Source organism: Camelus dromedarius, unplaced genomic scaffold, assembly GCF_036321535.1.
Source record: "Camelus dromedarius isolate mCamDro1 unplaced genomic scaffold, mCamDro1.pat HAP1_SCAFFOLD_114, whole genome shotgun sequence".
NCBI classification, from domain to species: Eukaryota; Metazoa; Chordata; class Mammalia; order Artiodactyla; family Camelidae; genus Camelus; species Camelus dromedarius.
This window is the reverse complement of record NW_026989787.1, coordinates 9,397,363-9,417,884: the sequence shown is the minus strand read 5'-3', so window position 1 is coordinate 9,417,884 and position 20,522 is coordinate 9,397,363. Positions and strand designations below refer to the sequence as shown.

The 20,522-nt window shown below is 44.7% G+C and overlaps 1 long non-coding RNA gene across 1 annotated transcript; it reads right to left on the bottom strand.

The window, feature by feature from the left end:
• Positions 1–13,269: 13,269 nt before the first annotated feature.
• LOC135320664 (uncharacterized) lies at positions 13,270–16,957 on the bottom strand. Its single transcript, XR_010379917.1, has 4 exons — positions 16,747–16,957; positions 15,364–15,385; positions 13,773–13,861; positions 13,270–13,299 (listed from the first exon to the last, which is right to left on the bottom strand). It is a non-coding gene; the product is annotated as an uncharacterized LOC135320664 (long non-coding RNA).
• Positions 16,958–20,522: the final 3,565 nt, after the last annotated feature.

Genomic DNA, 20,522 nt, shown 5'->3' with positions numbered 1-20,522 from the left:
GAGACCATAGGCCCCGTGTTCGGGTGTGTCTTCCATAAACGATCATCGGCTGTGGAAGATCAGGGCTCCGCTTGCTGCAGACAGTGACAGGGGCGGGCTTGTCCTCAAGGGAGCCCGGAACGTGGTGTCTGTTGAAGGCCCGTGTGCAGAACCGACACGTCTGCCCTCCGTCAGAGGACCCTCTTTCCCTCTACAACAGACACCTTCCTCCCCAGGGCAGGACGGGTAAGACGCGGTCCATTAAGTGCGTCTGCTAAGGGACAAGAGGTACGCGGCCGTGCGCCCAGTCACGGCCGCACGTGCACGGGGAAGCCCCGGAGAGCAATCTGCCCATCTTCTGCAGTGACTCAAGGAAGAAACACAGGACTATGCTTTCCTCTTACCGAGCGGAGCAGCTGGCGGTGGGGGGCGAGGTTGCACAGGGCACCAAGGGGGACCAGGTGCAGGTGCCCAGCTGGGCGACGACGGGCCGCACCCGGGGCAGGCCACGCAGGCTGTTCCTCGGAAAGTTTGGGGCCCTCCGGCCCACGGGGTGACCTGCAGGACAGAAGGGAGGGCTGGGTTGGATGACAGACAAATGCGCCAACACCGACAAGAGCCGAAACCCAACGCAGCAGCCGTCAGCACCGGGCACCCTCCCCTCAACCGGGTTCACAGAGAGCAGCACGGTGCCACACGCTCCGCCCAGCCCACTGGGGCCTGAATGCAGCCTGGGCCGCACAGGGGGATACGGGGATACTACCGTGACGCCGCACGTCGCCGCCGCCGCTGTCTCCAAGTGGAGGAAGCCAAGGGTCCTCCTGCCCGAGAGGCTGCACACAGAGTTTCCAGCACATGGGCAAACTAGCGCCTTCCCAACAGCCAGCCGCTCTGGGCGGGACGGCCCTCCCCGCCACCTTCCCCAGCTCCACGCAAGCTTGCCCGACGCGGACCAGGAACACGGACACGGGATGGATGTGAAGAGCTCATTCTCCACACGAGCAAGCAGAGCCGCACCAGGGTCACCGCTCTGCCTGCAGGGCTCTGCCTGCAGGGCTCTGCCTGCAGGACCCTGCCTGGCCCTCTCTGCCCCCTCCTCACAAAGGGCCCTCCTCCTCCACGCAGGGGCTGCCCCCTGGGTGCAAAGAGCCCTGCGGAGCTGGGCATCCCGGAGTCCTGCGGCGGAGCTGGCCAAGGGCTCCCGAGGGGACAAGGCTGTCCTAAAAAGGGACTCAGGGTCCGCTACAATCATCCCTATCCTCAGGGACGTCTGGATTTTACGTTCGCTACGGAACGCACCCTACATGCGTGCTACGGGAGAGTGACGTGGGGAGTCTCAACCCCACAGCTGACACCAAAGGGACTGTACCAGCTCGTGCGCAAAACCCCACGGTGTGCCACGAGACCGAAGAGCAGCTCTGACAGCTTCCAGGGCAGGCCTGACCCGGCTCAGGGTGTGGGGCAAATACAACGTACGCACTCTGGTGCGCATCGGAATTCCCCCGCATGGAAGGAGGCATTTTCACGGCGGGCTCTTTCCCTTCCAGCCTCTATTCCCTACTACAAACGCACCATCTCCGAGAGCCAGGCATTTCTGCCCACAGTACAACTGGATGCAGCGGCCAAGACACACTTACCTCCCGAGAAAAGACAGTGTCGGGCTGTGAAGTTTACCACACCCAGGAAGACACCAATTTGCACAAAGCACACCGTACAAAGCTGGAGGGAGGGCTTTGCCCCTTTTCCTGTTACCAGGATCTGAATGGACATTCTAAACAGGAGAATCACCTGGCCTGAGCCGGGAAACCTGTCAAAAGAACGACGACACAGAAATCCGTCTCAGTGACCCAGGAGCAAACCTAGGTGCAGGAAGTCAGGAAGGTGTCAGCCGAGCCAGGAGAAGTCAGTGTGGAGCGAGGGCTCACTCTCCTCACGCTGCTTCGAGAAACACACAGTCAAAGTCTGCGGGCCCCGGCTCCTAAGCACTCCCTCATGGCTCCTGCAGGCACAAGCCAAGGCGACGGGCTCCCGGGAGAAGCAGCCCACTGGCTCCTGGGCAAGAGTTTTGAGTCTGAAAAAGGCAGCGACACGCCACGCCAGACCCATCACAGGACACACTGTCTGCAGACGAGGCCAAGAACGGCTGCCGGGAGAACGGGAAAATCACCTTTCCCAGGACGAGGCCCAACAGAGCATGACCACCCCAATTCCCTGGGCCTCCGGGGCCGCCGAAGGTGGGCGGGCGCTGCCGGGCCACACCGGAGCCGCGCCAGGTCCCGCGTCGGCTAAAAACCACAGTAAAAGATGTAGGATTAGGTTTTCCTGCGAAGACACTGCTGAAGCGAAACAAAAACTTTCCGCCTTCCTTCCTTCCTTTCTTCCCCGTATCACACTCGTTTTTTGGAGGAACTGGATACTGACCCCAGGAACTCCTGCATGCTAAGCCCGCATTCTCTCTACTGCTGAGCTACATATACCCTTCCCCCCAGAGCACACTAGTTTCTAGGCACAGAGAACAAGAAATGCCAGCCACGTTCACTAACTTACCCAGTGTATAATAAGCTCCGTGTGCTCCACCAACAGAGGTCAGTGTTTTATGATCCGTCAGCTCCTGAGGAGCCACTTCTACAGTCCCAGTAGCGTACTCCGGTTTTGTAATTTCGGGCTTAGTCGCCCCTTCCTAGGAACACAAAACAAGATAAATCAGGAACCGAACTTCAGATCATGTGCCTACGCTTAGACAGTCAGGTAGACAACAGTTATTTACCGAAGCTATCAGAACATAAGCCCTAACCTGTGAGAAGCTGGCGGTACAAATACAAGGCAGATTCTCCTCTCTGTTCTGCCAGAGGCACAGGATCCATGAAAACAAATCAGCACAGAAAAGTTTCAACAGCACTACAACTGAGGTGAATGGGTACAGTAACGCCACAAAGCACAGGAGAGTCCGCTGCACATGGATAGCTCAGGGAATGCTGGGAAGACCGCACTGTTTCGTAAAAGAGAGATCCAGCGCAGAAGTGGGATGTGGAGGGGATTTGGGGAAGGGCAGCCTGAGTAAAAGCAGCAGGTAGGAAACAGCGTAAGGCATTAAGGTACCTAGACCACTGTTACTGGCGGTGGAATGGGAAGACAAAACATGCTGCCTTGAAAATGAAACATCACTTAATTAAATTCAAGTGAGGATGGCTAAAACAAAAACCAACACCAAGGTACACCTAACTTTCCCAGGGATGAATTTCTTTTCAATATCCTCTAATGAACTCTAAGGGATAGACCCTGAAAACAAGAATGCCCTTACAGACACTGGCTTCACTAGGTGAGTCTGGAAAATGAACACAAGTGCATTATCCACTCCTAATGCATTAATCAAAGAATCACATACTAAACTATAAGTTAAAATCATAAGTCAAAATTTCTCATCAGCAAATGCAAACGTGAAGATGCACACTCACACCAACCCCCGGTTTATGTCTCAGAATCCCCTGGTACTTATATAGTCACACTAGGACATTAACAACAAGAGACTGTACCTCATCCCAGGAAGATTCTCTTCCTCTCTCTTGTGTAAAGTGGCGCACTGACACACCATCTGTAAAATGTAGTTACAGGTACATTAATGAGAATATTCACGAATGTATATTAAAACCACCATGTGCGTCTATCTCCGTTCGTGGATGTGTCAAAACAAAAGTGGCAGAAAAACTTTCAAAGAGTTAGAGCATTTTCTGAAAAAAATGCTTAAGTCACGGTTGGGATATATTTCAAACCAATTAGTAAGATGAAAACACGTAAAAAGAATGCATATGGAAGTTGGGTTTGCGCACTATGTATTTCTAACATTTGAAATTTGCTCTTGTTTTTGTTTTTTCTTTTCTTCTGTTTTTAATTGGAGGTACCGGGAATGAGCACACGGAATTCGGCATGCTAATCAAGCATTCTATTTACCAGTAACCAATGTAATTCCCCGAGTCAACTATCTTATCGGCTTAGATAAAATAAAATACAAAACACTCTTTCACGGTTCACTGCCTTACAATACATGTTAGTTTGCTGAAGCGCAAAAGATCTTTGAGGCCTTCTTCCACTTATCACACTAAGTCTCACATCAGACCGAGTGGGAGACAGGTCTCAGGACCCTTGACTGAAGAGAACACAGGCCCCGGGTTCGGGTGTGTCTTCCATAATCGATCATCGGCTGTGGAAGGTCAGGGCTCCACTCGCTGCAGACAGTGTCAGGGGCGGGCTTGTCCTCCAGGGAGCTTGGAACGTGGTGTCTTTTGAAGGCCCGTGTGCAGAACCGACACGTTTGCCCTCCGTCAGAGGACCCTCTTTCCCTCTACAACAGACACCTCCCTCCCCAGGGCAGGACGGGGAAGACGCGGTCCATCAATTACGTCTGCTTTGTGTTCAGAGGGCACGGCCCTGAGCCCAGTCACGGCCGCCTGTGCACGGGGAAGCCCCGGAGAGCGATCTGCCCTTCTTCTGCAGTGACTCAAGGAAGAAACAGAGGACTATGCTTTCCTCTTACCGAGCGGAGCAGCTGGCAGTGGGAGGCGAGGTTGCACAGTGCACCAATGGGGACCAGGTGCAGTTGCCCAGCTGGGCGACGACTGGCCGCTCACGGGGCAGTCCTCGTGGGCTGCTCCTCTGAAATATTGGGGCTCTCCTTCCCACGGTGTTGACCTGCGATACATAAGGGATGGCTTTGTTGAATTACAGACAAAACGCCAACACCGACAAGAGCCGTAACCCAACGCAGCAATCGTCGTTACCGTGCACCCTCCCCTGCACTGGGTGCCCAGTTGGCAGCTACGCTGACTGCACTCCTTCAGCGCTGGGCCTGCCTGCAGTCTGGGCTGCTCAGGAGGCTTTGGCGTTAAAATACTTTCCCGAATCTTCACTGTGATTACTGGGCATACTTATCCCCTAATTCCCAATCCACAGGCAAAGGCGCGAATGATTTGTTCAAAAGGAAAATGCTAGTTCCAGAGATTATTCAATACAAAATGACCACTGGAACACAAGTGAATAAAATTACTTACTTTGTTTTCCTCTGCCTCCTGAGCCGGAAAGGCGGTGCCATTCCTAACTGGGGTGCCACCCGGCCCTGAAGCTGTGAAGTGAGAGCAGCGCTGAAGGCGGATTCTATCTGACAGATGCCGTGCGGGGAAAGCACGAGCCGAGCCCTTCGTGCCCTCCTACAGGAACTCTCACTCCCGCCCACGCCCCGTGCTCTTCACAGAGGCCGCAGGTCTCCCTTCCACCTAATTTGACCCCGAGGACGAGGGGAGACTGGACCCCTGTCCCATGACGAGGACACCACAGGGCCTAGATTTAGTTGTTTTCATAGCTAACCACCCTGGATGGGGTCTCAGGGCTCAGATCACTGGCAAGCAACACTTACACAGTGGACTCACAGCACACTTCAGGGCAAATCAGTCTGTATACAGATTATACATTAAAGTAAGAAGGGTATTTTGTAGGAAGAGTATCATCAACCCCTGACTGTGAGCTCCACCTCTTCCTCCTCAGCCTGTTGGTAAACTGTTAAAAGCCTTCTCTCTGACAGCGCATGTCTTGTATAAGTGACCAGATGTCACGTAATCATTTATGAAAGAAGTAGCCTCAATGACTTATGTTGTAATAATCGGCAAAAGAATGGTGAGTTACATGGAGTAGCTGGTGGGAGACTTTAGAGTTACATGTTAACTCTGGGGGAGTGAGGCTACGTTGTCATGTCACTTACTAACTGGCTACTCTAGGTCACTGTGCAAGCTTTATTATAAGAACGAAGGGACCTGCAAAATTAGTGAAGAAATGCCTGCTGCCTTAAAGCAGATCTTGAATAGAATATTTATCCACCAAGGCAAATGAAGAAAAATGTTTTTCTCGTTATGACATACTGCCTTCATTCTAAAACGTCATCCATGTTATTTTCCTGAAATGAGAAGAAAATTCAGCCTTCAAAACCGTGTCCAGGCGGGAAGAGAGTGCTGACACTCATGTCTTCTAGTGCACAGAAACCAGCCATGCCAGCCACGCCAGGCAACCAAGAGACTGGGGGGCGGCCCGCAGTCCCTGGAGGGGCGTAAGCTCCACCGCTCACAGGGGACAGAGCCCTGCTGGCTGGTGGCATTTAAAGAAAACAGCATCTTGTCACCCAGCTGTGAACCTGTTCCCCACAGTGAGTGTGTGGTGTGGTGTCCAGGAAACCCGACAACTACCCATGGGGACAAGCAGCCCACTGGGCTGCTCCTGCTGCAGAAATGGAGCTGCCGCACTTCACAGTTCGCTCCTTACCTCTCAGGGGAGGGTGCAGCCTGTACGGTCCTCCTGGAGTGGGATCCTGCCTCATGTATTCCTCTGCCTGCCTCCGTCTGCAGATTGCATCCAATCTTAAAGATAAAGATTGGCTTCAATACAAATTACACCACCAATTCCTCTACTAGGCACAAAACAACCAGTCCTTAAAAATCTCAAAACACCCGTAAAAATGTGTCAAAATTCTGTACCTCTGTTTCAGGTGGGCAACTTCCCTTCTCAGCTCAGAGGAGTTTTCCCTTCTCAGGTCAGAGTTTTCCCTTCTCAGGTCAGAGTTTTCCCTTCTCAATTCAGAGATTTCCCTCTCCAGCTCCTGAGCCCTGAGCTGTGGGAGAAAAACACATCCACGTTCAGTTGTGGCCGACTGTGCACAAAGGGAAGGAAGGAAACAAATTTTTACTGAGCTGTCTTGGGCCTTCTTCTCGGCAAGAGTGACCTGAAAAAGTCAACACATCAAGAAACACCCCATGGCTAGGGGTTCTCAGGGCCACAATAACTGTCTGCATCAGATGCTGAGGACTCGGTGTGTCAGGAGGAAGGCAGGTTACCTGGTGTCTCCAAATGATCTCTGCTTCCCGCATTTGCCCGTGACATTCTTCAAGTCTTATCCTATGAGTTACAAATTGTTCCATCAGAGAAGACACAATGCTGGGTATGCTGTTAAATAATCTGCCCCAGTCCATGTTATCTGCACTGCACACTCACACACATCATCTCACCACTCAAGACACACTGCACACGGCTGCAGAAGCACAGCAGGTGCAAAGCTGTCGCTGCAGCCACTCCTTCCGTCACTGTTACTGAACGCCTGCCCGGTTCTGCGCTGACACAACTCCCCCTCCCGTTCTCAGCATTTCCCTCACGTGTCCTGTGCTGAGCATCTTTCATCACAAAGCTTGATTCTTCCTTTCCTTACATCCTGACCCTACTTCTTACACCTGGGTCTCCCCAGCAGCACGGGAATTTTTATTGGTCCGACTGACGCTACACTAAACTGCTATCCTCAGGGTGAGAACGGTTTATAGCACCTTCAGAAACATCTCTGTGAACCGTCTCTCCTCTCAGTCTGGCCAGCACTGGGACCAGGAAATTCTTAGTAACTTAATACTTTTTAAAGTTAAAAGTTTAACTTAACATATGTAAAACTTAACACTTTTCCTCCTGTGTGAAGCCATGTATACAAATGTCTTTTGTTTGGGTCAGTTTATGATATTGTGTCTAAACATTTTAGAAAAGTTTTCAAAAAATCCAACAGGTGTTTTCAGAGCCGCAGGTGCAGAGGAGCTGAACTCACTTGTACCATCTTGTCTCCTCTTCAGCCAATTTTGCCTCCTCCTTTGCTGCCAACAGCTGCTGCTTTCCCACCAGCTCACATCCGTTCATGTCCACCTTCCTGAGAGGGGAAAGAAACTCTGAAATTCTGCCAGTTTCCCTCCCAGAAACTGGAAGGGAAGAATTCCAGGTTCCTTTCGCCCTTCCCCATAAATGCTCAGGCTGATAAATACACAGGAAAGAATTAAAGTACCCCCACTAATAAATATGAAAAAGCTACACTCAGGCCTCTGGCAAGTGTTTGGTATCTGGGCTTCCCTTCAGCGTCCCCACCCCTAATCATTTATGCATAAAGTAAACACACAGGAAAAGCCCACGTGAGATGTGCTCTGCGCCCCCCTACCAGGCTCAGGTTCCTGTGCCTGGGACAGCACGAGCTCACTGTGTTTCAACGTGGGAATCAGGGTCTGACCAAGTCATCACAACCAAACACATTAGGGTAAAGCAAGCGTTCATGACTTGTTTGATTTCTCCCACAAAGAGCCCAGATTTCAGTCAAAACCTGGAGCAAAACCTGATCCTTTAGGAAATATAAGGAACTGTTTGTATTTGAAAGCGGGTTAATGGGTGTGATGTCCATGACCTCTCCCTGAGAATGACAGGAAACTCTGGACAAATTATGAAATCCATGATCAAATGTACCAAACTGCTAACAAGCCAGAAAGGGACATGAGGCCAAGATGGAGAAAAAGAAAGCCCAGGACTGGGCCCACCTTCCCTGGGGGTCACCCGGTAACTGCAGAGGAAACCACTGAGATGCAGAGCAGCCCGGCAGCTGGTGCCCCCTACGCACAGGCACCGCAGTCAGGCAGCTGTAGCTCACTGTCCGTCAGCGAAGGTGATCCCTAGAGAGACCCACAGGACTTAGCTGGGATCCACGAGAGCTATATGCCAGAAACAAAGGTGGACAGGAGACACACGGGCCTCACGAAAGCTGGCTGCACTGACTGATCTCAGCTGCTAACCGGGTTAACAGGATGTAGCGCTGCTGGCGCCCTGACCACCTGCCAGCTGTAATGCCCACCTTCTCTGCAGCAAGTTAACCTCACACGAGGCCTCAAATATTCTCTATTTTCTACCCAATGTCTAGAGTTTATTAAAAATGATAGACACGTGGCAGGTCATGACACTTTGATGTGGTTGAAACCTAAGGACAATAAAAATGGACCTAGGGGGATCCAGATAATGAAGTGACTAAATCTGGTCCAAGAACCCGCTAAAATCTCAAACTAAATACAAACAAGACTCTGGTAACCAGTTAGAATGAACAGAAGCAGCAGATTACAGAAATCAAGGTCGAAAAATAAATGCACATCTGTACTGATTGAATATGGTAAAGCAAATATGGTGGTAAGTATTCTGAAACGTATTACAATATCCACATAACTCCACACATTCATTCACACATTGTCATAATTAACACGGGAATGTCTTACCCTTCAGTGTCCATAGATCTCTGTCCACTGATTTCATCAAGGACACTTACTTTCTTCACCTGCCTTTGGAAACCGTCTTCCTCACGTTCTTTCAGAGATCCCGATGCAGCATGGTGGTCTTGCATTTTCTTTTTACCCTCTATAAACATAAAACAACTGGCTTTGTGTGTGCACATGTGCACTCAAGAGCTTGGCTGTGCTGGGGAGTGGAGAAAGGAGAGAATTCTGAAGGCAGGAATCCCCTTTTTACCTTCCCAGTGCAAATTCATTGCTATTACAGGCATGTTTCATTTTATTGCCCTCCCTGGTAATGCATATTTTTAAACAATTGAAGATTTGTAACAACCCTGAGTACAGCAATTCCATTGGTGACTTTTTTTCTGGCAGCATTTGCTCATTTCTTATCTCTGTGTCACATTTTTGTAGTTTCTGAAATATTTGGTTCTTTATCATTTTAATTAAAACAGGCATGACATTCCTTTAAGGCAAAGCCTAATCCAGCGGAAGTCCCTAGTTCTCAGCAATTCTATAAACCCTGAGAGAGGTGAAGAGGCTTCAGAATAAAAGTGTGAAGCCAGCAGGGGTTGGCCCATGAAGTTTAAGGCAAGATTCCATCTCCACTGCATACCTGTGCAAGGTAAGGCGGGAAGAGCTGACCCAGAGGCTGCTGCAAGTGCTCCAGGAGATGAAGCTAAGGCAGCTAATGAAGGTGGCTGCACTAAACAACAGGTTTTCAATGCAGAGAACTGCAAGGGGAGGCCACCCAGCACCATCACAGCTGGAGAGAAGTCAGCGCCTGGCATCAAGGCTTCAATGGACAGGCTGATTTTCCCATTAGCGGCTAACGAAGCCAATATTCATTTAACATTATGAAAATCCTATGTCCCATGAGAATCAAGTGAAATCTACTCTGTGCTCTATAAATAGAACAAAGCCTGAATGACAGCACATCTATTTACAACATGAATATTTTAGCCCATTGTTGAGACCTACTGCTCAGAAAACAAAACAAAACACACAAAAAAAATTCTTTCAAAATATTACTGCTCATGGACAATGCACAAGTCATCCAGGAGCTCTGATGGAGATGCATGAGATGAATGCTGTTTCCATGCTTAACACGACATCTATTCTGCAGCCCATGAATCAGGAGTAATTATGACTTTCAAGTCTTATTATTTAAGAAATACATTTTGGAAGGCTTTAGCTGCCATAGACAGTGACACCAATGATGGGTCTGGGCAAATGAATGGAAAATTTTCTGGAAAGGATTCACCATTTTACATGCCATTAAGAACATTCGTGATTCATGGGAAGAAGTCAAAATATCAACATGAACTGGGGTTTGGAAGGAATTGATTCCAATCCTGATGTATGACTTTGAAGGGCTCAAGAATTCAGTGCAGGAAGGAGCTGCAGATGTGCTGAAAATAGCAGGAGAACTAGAGTTACAAGTGGAGCCTGAAGATATGACTGATTGGCTGCAACCTCATGATAAAATGTGCATGAATGAGGAGCTGCTTCTTATGGACAAGCAAAGAAATTGGTTTCTTGAGATGGAATCAACTGGTGAAGATGCTGTGAAGAAGGTTGAAATAACAAAGGACTTAGAAGAGCGTATGAACTTAGCTGATAAATTACCACAGGGTTTGAGAGGACTGACTCCAATTTGGAAAGAATTTCTACTGTGTGTAAAATGTGTCAAATTGCCTGTGACAGAGGACTTGTTCCTGAAAGGAAGAGAGAATACTGTCACAAACTTCATTGTGGTCTTATGTTAAGAAATTGCAAAAGCCACACCAATCTTCAGCAACTGCCACAATGACCAGTCAGCAGCCACCAATGTTAATTCAAGGCCATCCACCAAAATGACTGTAACTCAATAAAAAAAAGTTAAAAAAAAAAACCATCCACCAACAAAAAGATTAAACCTCACTAAAGGCTCCAATGATGGCTAGCAGTTTTTAGTAATAAAGAGTATTTTCATTAAGTTATGAACATTGGGGTTTTTAGACACAGTGGTATTGCTCACTTAATAGACTACAGTATAGTGTAAACTTAACTGTTCTTTGCACTGGAAAACCAAAAAAAAAACAAACCCCAAAAAATAAGTTATTTAACTCTCTTTATTATATTTATTTTATTCTAGGGGTCTAGAACTGAAGCCACAACATCTCCCAGGAATCCTGTATGTAAGGTTTTCTTCCCAACAAGCAACATACCTTCCAGGCTGCAGTCCCTTGTTGTCACAGCTCGCTGCATCGAATCCTCAGATCTGGTCTTCGAAACACCTGGCTGTAAGATAGATATGAGAAGACATTCAAGAAGTACTGATCCACAGCAATGTGCACATACTTAACATGAGAGGAATCATACGCTTGGAATCAGCTAAGATGGGCCATCTGCTTTCCGTGTGTTACAGCACAATTAAACACTGACACATTGATGCTTGGTTCTCTGAGGTAAGCATCTCTGGGGGTGAGTAACAATCCTTACTCTCTTCTTGATGCTGAGCTGAACGTCCTCTTTAACATGCATTTCTTCAGATTTCACTGTGGCTTCACAGACATGAGATTTATTAAGAGCAATTTCAACTTAAAACATTCTCATTGGTGACTAAATTCCCAAGAAAAATAATTTGAGTAGATATCAACATTTAATCTTCTAAGACATGAGATTGTTGTTCCTTGTGAAAGCTAATGTGTACAGTGGAAATCCTGCTGCAACTGGAGGCATTTACCTCAAATTCCTGAAGTGTTCATTGAAACAGCACCTTTCAAGTTCTCTGGAGATGTTCCTTTTTCCAGTATCTTCACACAGGACAGAAATAAAGTATGTACTAAGATTTCAATGAAAACTCAGGGTGATATGTTTAAAAAGTGTAATTTTTTTTCCAGAAACAAAGTATTTTGTTAACTGCAAAACAAACCATAGAAAATAAATATATTAGCCCTGGTACATGTCCAAAGACTTTGGTGAGCATTCTCTCCAGAAGATATTAAGGCAGTGAAATGATTCTGAACATACAAATTTTATAAAGAAAGGAAAGCAAGTGTTATATGTTCCCTTACATATGCTTGAAAGCATCTGAGACTTTCCCTGAATTTCGGTTTGGGGCTGAAGACTGTGCTCCATTTGAGAGTTTACAGCAGACAGGGCCTCTTCCTTCAAGTTCTAGCAACGGGCATCCTAGCAGCTCATTCTGACCCTTTGCATCTTGCATTTCCTTCTTCAGCTGGTCCTCTTCCACTGCCAGCCGGCCAATCTCTTCCAGAAAGTCTTGGTTTGTTCTGATGGGCAGTTGCTTCTCTTCAACCCTTTTGGAATCCTGTCCCTTCTCAGCCAGTACCCACAACTACGCCTAAGTTTCCTGTGATGGCAGCTGATACAGGCTGGGCCCAGGACAAATGTCAAGCCCATAAAGAAATGTGGAAAAAAGACCTCCAGGCACAGATTTTTCCTCACCTCCACAGGCTTCCTCCTCCCTGGACAATGGAGGGCACGACTGGACGACAAGAGGAAGCAAGGGTGGGAAACTGCTCATGTCAAAGAGCTCACAAATGAGTGTTGCTGGTGAAATATAAACAAAGTTTACCCAAATTCACATGGAAAATTCTCTGTTTAACATCAACAGGGCAAGGAGCTGTGCACCTAGTCTAGTAACTTCCTTAACCTCTCAGGTATTTCCTGGCATCTTCTGTGTATCTTGGAGGGCAGTGTGAGTGGTGAGAAAACTCTCTAGGTTGTGAAAATAAGACATATTTCCTAGTCTCTGAAATAGAAAAAGTCACAGAGGTTTTAGTCCATGAAATTCTGGGTCATTGTTCACAGGGAATTTCCGCTCCTGGGCTCTCACACTCTGTTGTGGTCAAAAGCAGGAGGAGCAGGTGCACGCAGCTTGCCCAGGGCACAAAAAGCCTCAGAAGCCTGGCTATGGTCAAAGTGGCAGCTCTTACCAGGTGTGGGTTCTTGGCGTTCTGGTCCCTCACTGCCTGCAGCTTAGCTCAAACAATCTGAATGATGTCATTCAAATTTTCATTCACCTTCTCAATGGCTTTCAAGCTCTCATTCAATGAAACATTGAATTAGTAACAATTACTCATTACTTTCATTTCTATTTTCAGAATGTAATCTAACAAGAGGTTCGTACCTTAAACTTCAGTGCTTTCTCAGAGGGCAGCTTCTTTTGCCTGATTGCCTCCTCTAAGCATTTCTTTGCGTTGTTGGTCTATGCAAAAATGTAATGAAGGAAACAGAATTACAAATACTAATTACACTGCTAGCTGAACCTATCTTGTGTGTGACCCCTTCCACTAATACAGAAAGTGGTGCTTTACATCTACAACACTTGCTTTGTTTATTTTTTTACTGATATATAGTCAGTTACAATGTGTCAATTTTCTGGTGTACAGCATGTTTCAGTTACATATATATATACACCTATGTTTGTCTTCACATTCTTTTTCATTATAGATTACAAGATATCAAGTAGAGTTCCCTGTGCTCTACAGAAGAAATTTGTTTTTTGGTTTTTTTTTTTTTTTATCTAGGACACTTGCTTTGAACCTAGACCTCTTATGGAACACATGGAACAGGACAGTAGGATGAAGGAAAAGAGAGCCAAATAACTGAACTGCCAGAGTGGGGAGGAACTGAAGGTAAAATCACAAAAAAAAAAAAAAAGCAAAAGGACAAGGATACCTTCTGCACCCAAGCAGATATATTTTCTGCAAGTTCTCTGTTTTCATTCTCCAAATTCTTGCTCTGCTCAGTCATCTGCTTTAAAGTAACTAAAAGGAGATGAAGCAATTTCTCATATTGGCAAGAAAACCCAGTAGAATAGAATTATCATGATTTATTAGCAGTAGAGACATATCTGGCTGGCACTATGAGTATAATTAACCTTTTAGCTTTTCTACTGTGCCTAAAGGAAGCAAATCTTAGTGGCATTCTAAATGTGAGATCATTGAGATTCCTAGTTTAATTTTTTTCAAAGATGCAGAAACACAATAAAAAGTCTTCCCCTAAATTCTCTCCCAGCTATAAGCACCATTCTTAGAAAATTCAATCATTCAAATACTTCTGACATCACCAGAGATGAAAAAGAAAAACCAAGCATCCTGTCCCCTTAACATTCTCTCCTCCAATTACTAAGGTAAGTAAACATGCCCCTGCTTAAAAAAATAGAACCCTTATCCCACGCAGGTTCACCCCACAGCCAGGCCCTATCTGCAACACCACAGAAGGCAAGTTCAAAACGTTGCCTGACTGGGCCTGCACTGGCCTCCAGTGTCTTCCTGCTGCCTGGAAGATCGTCTTTCATGAAAATCATGTTGGGGGCCCTGAAGGACAAGGTCGCTGGAATTAAACACTTTGGTACCATGTGGGCTTCCCCACCTAGTCACTGGAGGACCTGGATAACACACAGGCCCTAAATGACAAGCTTTTCTATCGCCAGGATGAGAATGTTACCATCACTGCTTCAGGAAAGCAGCACATGTAAAACAGCCAGTCACAGGCGACTCCATGTGTGAAGCTCTAGAACGCAGCCCTCAGAACCAGACTCCTCTCTCAGGCATCTAAGTCCCTCATCTGACCACACAGTGCACACGCGTCTTCTGTCTGCCCAGTGGTGATGCTCTGATGCTGAGATCCCTCTTCTCAGCACCAGCCCTTCTGCATCAACTGTCACCAACAGCAGCCCTTGAGGGCCTACTGAGTGCCGGGCAGCCACCCTGCCCATCACGCACAGCCCCACTCGGTCAGCAGATTGTGAAGCCTGCATAGAAAGCATCATCCTCAGGCTGAATCACTTCCATTAAGTCCCCACTGCCATGAATGGCTCCTTTCACTTATGAGTCACAGCCCATGGATGCCCCTCTGCTGTGACACACACCGCCTGGCTACATCTGCATCCCTCCCTCAGCCTGGAGAGTCCTGACAGGCTCAAGTAGTGTTTCAGCATCTTTACTTTTCACCAAGAGCCAGCTCATATTAGGGACACACTCCGAACATTAGACTCTTCTCATCACCTGCTTCCTCAAGTTTGCTATGCAAAATTAAACTCATCCTAGTCTCCCTACTCCTGTGACCCTCCTGGCCTCTTAGCTCAATAGATGTCAACTTCCTCTACGATGTCATTTAGACACCATTGCAGGAGTAAAATTTTCAAGAGTTGAGAAGTCAGTTAGACATCAGAAGTCATTGTGTTTACTCTTAGTTGAATTAAAATCCACATCAAATCCTGGTATTGAGAAAATATTACAAAGGAATCTAAACCCTAATACCTTACCTTGACACACTGGAGGCTTTACCTAGGAGAGGAAGAAACATTAAATTTGAAGTCAAAACATATAATTAGTAAATCTATAATTTCTAATATACTATCAAAACAGTAATCCATTGAAATCACAATTATCACTTTGGTACAGCATAACAATTAATATGATTAAAAATCAGGAAAAATCAGAATTTCCTACTTAAGGCATGATCTTTCACTCACCATTTCTGATAGCACAATGGTAAATAACATTTTAGAACAAAAGATCTGCTTACATTCTATTAAATAAACATCACTCTATTCAATTTTCATAACGCATATTCACATTTAACAACACTGAACTATATTATTTTCATGATATGTTGTTGTAATGAATCATTTATCTAATTTTTTTTGTCAAACCAAACATCCACACTTAAGTCCAGAACCTGGATAGTTGTGTAACCTTCAAAAGAGAGAGAGAGACAGAGAGGAGAAAACTAAAAGAAAAATAAAGGCAAAATCTTTATACTAAGATTAAGATACACCCCTTTCATTCAATGAAAGGTTTTCTGAAATCTTATACAGAGTTGACTGTTGAATTGATAAGCAATTGTAACATATGAGGTCGTAAGATTTGTCAAGACCACTAAAAACAAACGGACATCAGATGAGACATCAGACGAGAATGAAAGTGAGTAATGGCTGTAGTGAAACCACACACAGCAGCAGGATGGACAGCGACCATTTTCAAGAAGCGAACGTGCTTCTTGACTCAGATACAAGTCATCGTATGAAGAGTAATAGTCCAGAAAAACCCAGGCAGGACTCCACTGTAATACCATGTAAAGACACATTTCCCTGACCCTTAACACATATTTCTTCATTCAAAACTTTAAGTGATGATCAGAGACTGAGGCCAGCCCCTAACCTTGCCAAGATATTGGAGAATCATCACAGTGTCGAAGATCCAGTGGCAATAATGTGGCAATAGAAGAATGCATCCATGGAGGGCAAACAGAAAACCACAGATGTTCCCTTAACTTCACACTTGCTCAGGAACACTGAGCTTCCCTGTCCCCTGTCACCCAACACACAGGCAGGGGCAGGTGGAGAGATAGATGGACTCGCCAAATACTTAACCTTCCTGTTTTGTTATTGAAGAGAAGAGTTTATAAATTGCCATTGTCTCATTGAGAATATACTGTTGTCTTGCTCAATGAGTTCTTACTATAAAGATTTTGCAACAAATTTCCATTTCAAAACTAATTTGTGTTCAAGTTAATAATCTAAAAGGAAACAAAGAAAAGACTCCTGGATTCTGGCCCAGGCAGGCAAATAAAATGTCCAGTGACTATATAAATTCCTATTAGGTGTGATTAAAAGGACACTGTCAGGTACTTTAGTAATACTTACAGCAAGGACGGTCCTCCAGACGAACAAGAGAAAAATAGAAACTCCCCAGGAGGCAGCAAGAAGAATAAGCTTCCACAGAAGTTCATAAACATCAGACGCAGGATGGAAAAGGAGAATCAGAGTGTCGAGGATCTGAAAAGATATTAGATATAATGAGGAACCTCAAAGACATTCCCAGTGTATATGTCACAGAGAATCATCTTTAGAAACCCTCAACCACATCCTCAGATAGCTCCACAGAGAGGCGAGAAGGGACACTTGAGTTCAAAGGAGCTCTTGGGAGTGTGGGCATGTTTACTGCCTTGATTTGGTAATAGTTTCACTGCTGCACACATACGTCAAATACCTGATACACAAAATGTTAGAGATTTGACTTTGCTGACAGGCACATTGCAAATATTTTTAAAATAGTTAACAGAACTTAACTTATGAATGTACAAGCCAACTTGAAATTGAAAATAAGCAAACACAAACCTACAGGGCATGGGACGCCTCCATCTTCTATTGTATGTTCATGAAGTACCTGGACAAACCCCTATGAAATGTCTCCAAAAATACACCCAACATGTATGGGGAAAGAGCAATGAAGGTATGTGTTAAAATACAGAGAGATGTACAGAGATGTATTTCTACATTTATAGACTGGACATGAGTGAGAAAGCAGACCAGCTCTTAGAATAATGTCAAAATTACTATTCCAGCAAAAATTAATGATATATTTTAGCCCAACTATCTAAAAACCATGGAGGTTTTCTTCAATATTCACTTTGGTTCTGAACCAGAGCATGTAATGTCAGACTTCTGAAATAAATAGGGATTTGTATAATAGAGTTTTAATCATATTATACAAGATTACACAAAGAATGAAGTTACATAAAAAGAGAACTCAAAATAATCAGTAAAAATAATTTACATGCATATTTCACAGTACTGCACCTACATCCATTAACAGCCACCAAGAAAATTAATTTGTATTTCTGGAATGTTCAGTCACCAAAACAAATGCCAAACACATAGTTTTGTAAAAACTAGATTTATAAGTATTATAGGAGGGAATAAATGCACAATGTAATTTGTAATTTATCTAGACACCAAGTTTCAGTCTTGTGCAAATAAAACCCCTCTAGAAAGCAGCCTCTGAAATCAGTAACACTGTCATTGTCAGCTCTCACAGTTGGGGTCAGTAAAATGTGTGCTGGTGGAAAACATGCACTGTCTTTGCATAGCTGCCATCTGAGAGAGCAGTGGATCTCAGCACAAAGGAGAGACATGCAGATAAAAGGCACAAAAACAAACACCATCTAGTCGCTAACTGGTAAAACCCCCTCCACCATGGGCATGCTTGTTACACACGGAACTGTCTGAGTGTTGACGTCAGCAGCTGCCTCCTACCTAAAGTCTATCCATCAGGGCCGATGGACTCAGGTTCTGTCAGCGGCCATGAGCAACGGTGGAGAAGGACAAGTTAGTTTATCCAAATGCTCAAAGATGTGGTAGGGAAAGAGTGCTGACTAACCTGTGAGAACTCAGCCTCATTCCCTTTGAGGGAAAAAATCCCAACAAAGATGACCTAGAAACACCCTCCTTAGTAGGCTCAAAAGAAACAGAACAGACTCTTCTTTGGGTGGAGTGTTCATGTGGCATTGATTCTGCTTCAGTGCAAAGATTGTTCCTGACACTCAGTTTTTCCAGGTCCGTAAGAATCTGGTGGAAGCGTATCAGAACACACCACTTAAATCCATGAGGTGTTCTCAGTCTTTCTTTTTTAGGGTGTGGAGGTGATTTATCCTGACACAGTAAAAATTTCACAGCATGTATCTGAATTTTCTTTATATTTAGACAATTCTAAAGACATGAAGGACACTTTCTACTTTGGGGAAATCAACATTCTTCACAAGGACACGTCACTAAAAAAAAAGACAACTCGTCCACCTCCTGGTCACATCCCTCCTGAGCATTTCCTCATTGTAAATATCACAGGAGGTTGCAGCCACTGATTTTCACATCAGCTCTGCTCTCAGGGCTCCCCCATCAACCTAGCTGGACACAGAGTCCCTGGGGGCAGCCTCCAAGATAAAAAGGAAAGGGATAACTAAGAATTTGCTAGAAGTCCAATAAAAATAAAAACAAAAATAAACAAATGGGACCTAATTAAACTTGGAAGCTTTTGCATAGCAATGGAAACCATAAGCAAAACAAAAAGACAACCTACAGAATGGGAGAAAATTTTTGCAAAACATGAAACTGACAAGGGCTTAATCGCCAGAATATAGAAACAAATCATACAACTAAATAAGAAAAAAAAAAAAAAACTCAATCCAAAAATGGGCAGAAGACCTAAACAAGCAATTGTCCAGTGAAGACATACAAATGGCTAACAGGCACATGAAAAAGTGCTCATTATCACTGATTATCAGAGAATTGCAAATCAAAACTACAATGAGGTATCACCTCACACAAGTCAGAATGGCCATCATTCAAAAGTCCACAAATGACAAATGTTGGAGAGGCTGTGGAGAAAAGGGAACTGTCCTACACCGCTGGTGGGAATGCAGGTTGGTGCAGCCACTGTGCAAAACTTTGTAGATTCCTCAAAAGACTAAGAATAGACTTACCATATGACCTAATAATCCCACTCCTGGGCATATGTCCAGAAGGAACCCTACTTCAAAAATACACCTGCACCCCAATGTTCATAGCAGCACTATTTACAATAGCCAAGACATGGAAACAGCCTAAATGTCCATCAACAGATGACTGGATAAAGAAGAGGTGGTATATTTATACAATGAAATACTATTTGGCCATAAAAAACCAATATGCCATTTGCAGCAACATGGATGTCCCTAGAGAATGTCATTCTAAGTGAAGTAAGCCAAAAAGAGAAAGAAAAATACCATATGAGTTTGCTCACATGTGGAATCCAAAAAAAATAAATAAAAAAGAGCATAAATACAAAACAGAAACAGACTCACAGACATAGAATACAAACTTGCTGTTGCCAAGGGGCTGAGGGGTGGGAAGGGACAGATTGGGAGTTTGAAATTTGTAGATACTGACAGGCATATGCAGAATAGATAATCAAGATTATACTGTATATCACAGGGAAATATATACAAGATCTTATGCTAGTTCACAGAGAAAAAAATTCTTACAATGAAAATATGTATGTTCATATATAACTGAAAAACTGTGCTCTACACTAGAATTTGACACACTATTGTAAAATGACTATAACTCAATAAAAATGTAAAAAAAAAAGCTGTGGTATATTTTACACAATAGACTACCACTCAGCCATAAAAATGATAAAATGATGCCATTTGCAGCAACAGGGAATGGATGGACCTGGAGAATGTCATTCTAAGTGAAGTAGTCATAAAGGAAAAGAAAAATACCATATGATATCACTTATATTTGGAATCAAAAAAAAAAAAGACAAACTTATTTACAAAACAGAAACAGACTTAGAGCATAGAAAACAAACTTATGGTTACCAGAGGGAAAGGGATTGGGAAGGGAAAAATTGGAAGTTTGAGATTCATGAATACTAATCTCTATAAAGTAGACAACAACTAGTTTACACTGTACAGCACAGGGAACTCTATTTAATATCTTGTAGTAATTTATGTTAAAAAAACAGTATGAAAATGAATATATGTATTTTCCTATATGACTGAAGCATTCTGTTGTACATGAGAAATGGACAACATGGTAAACTGACTATACTTCAATAAAAATATTTTAAAATTTATAGGGCTATTGAATATTTTTGT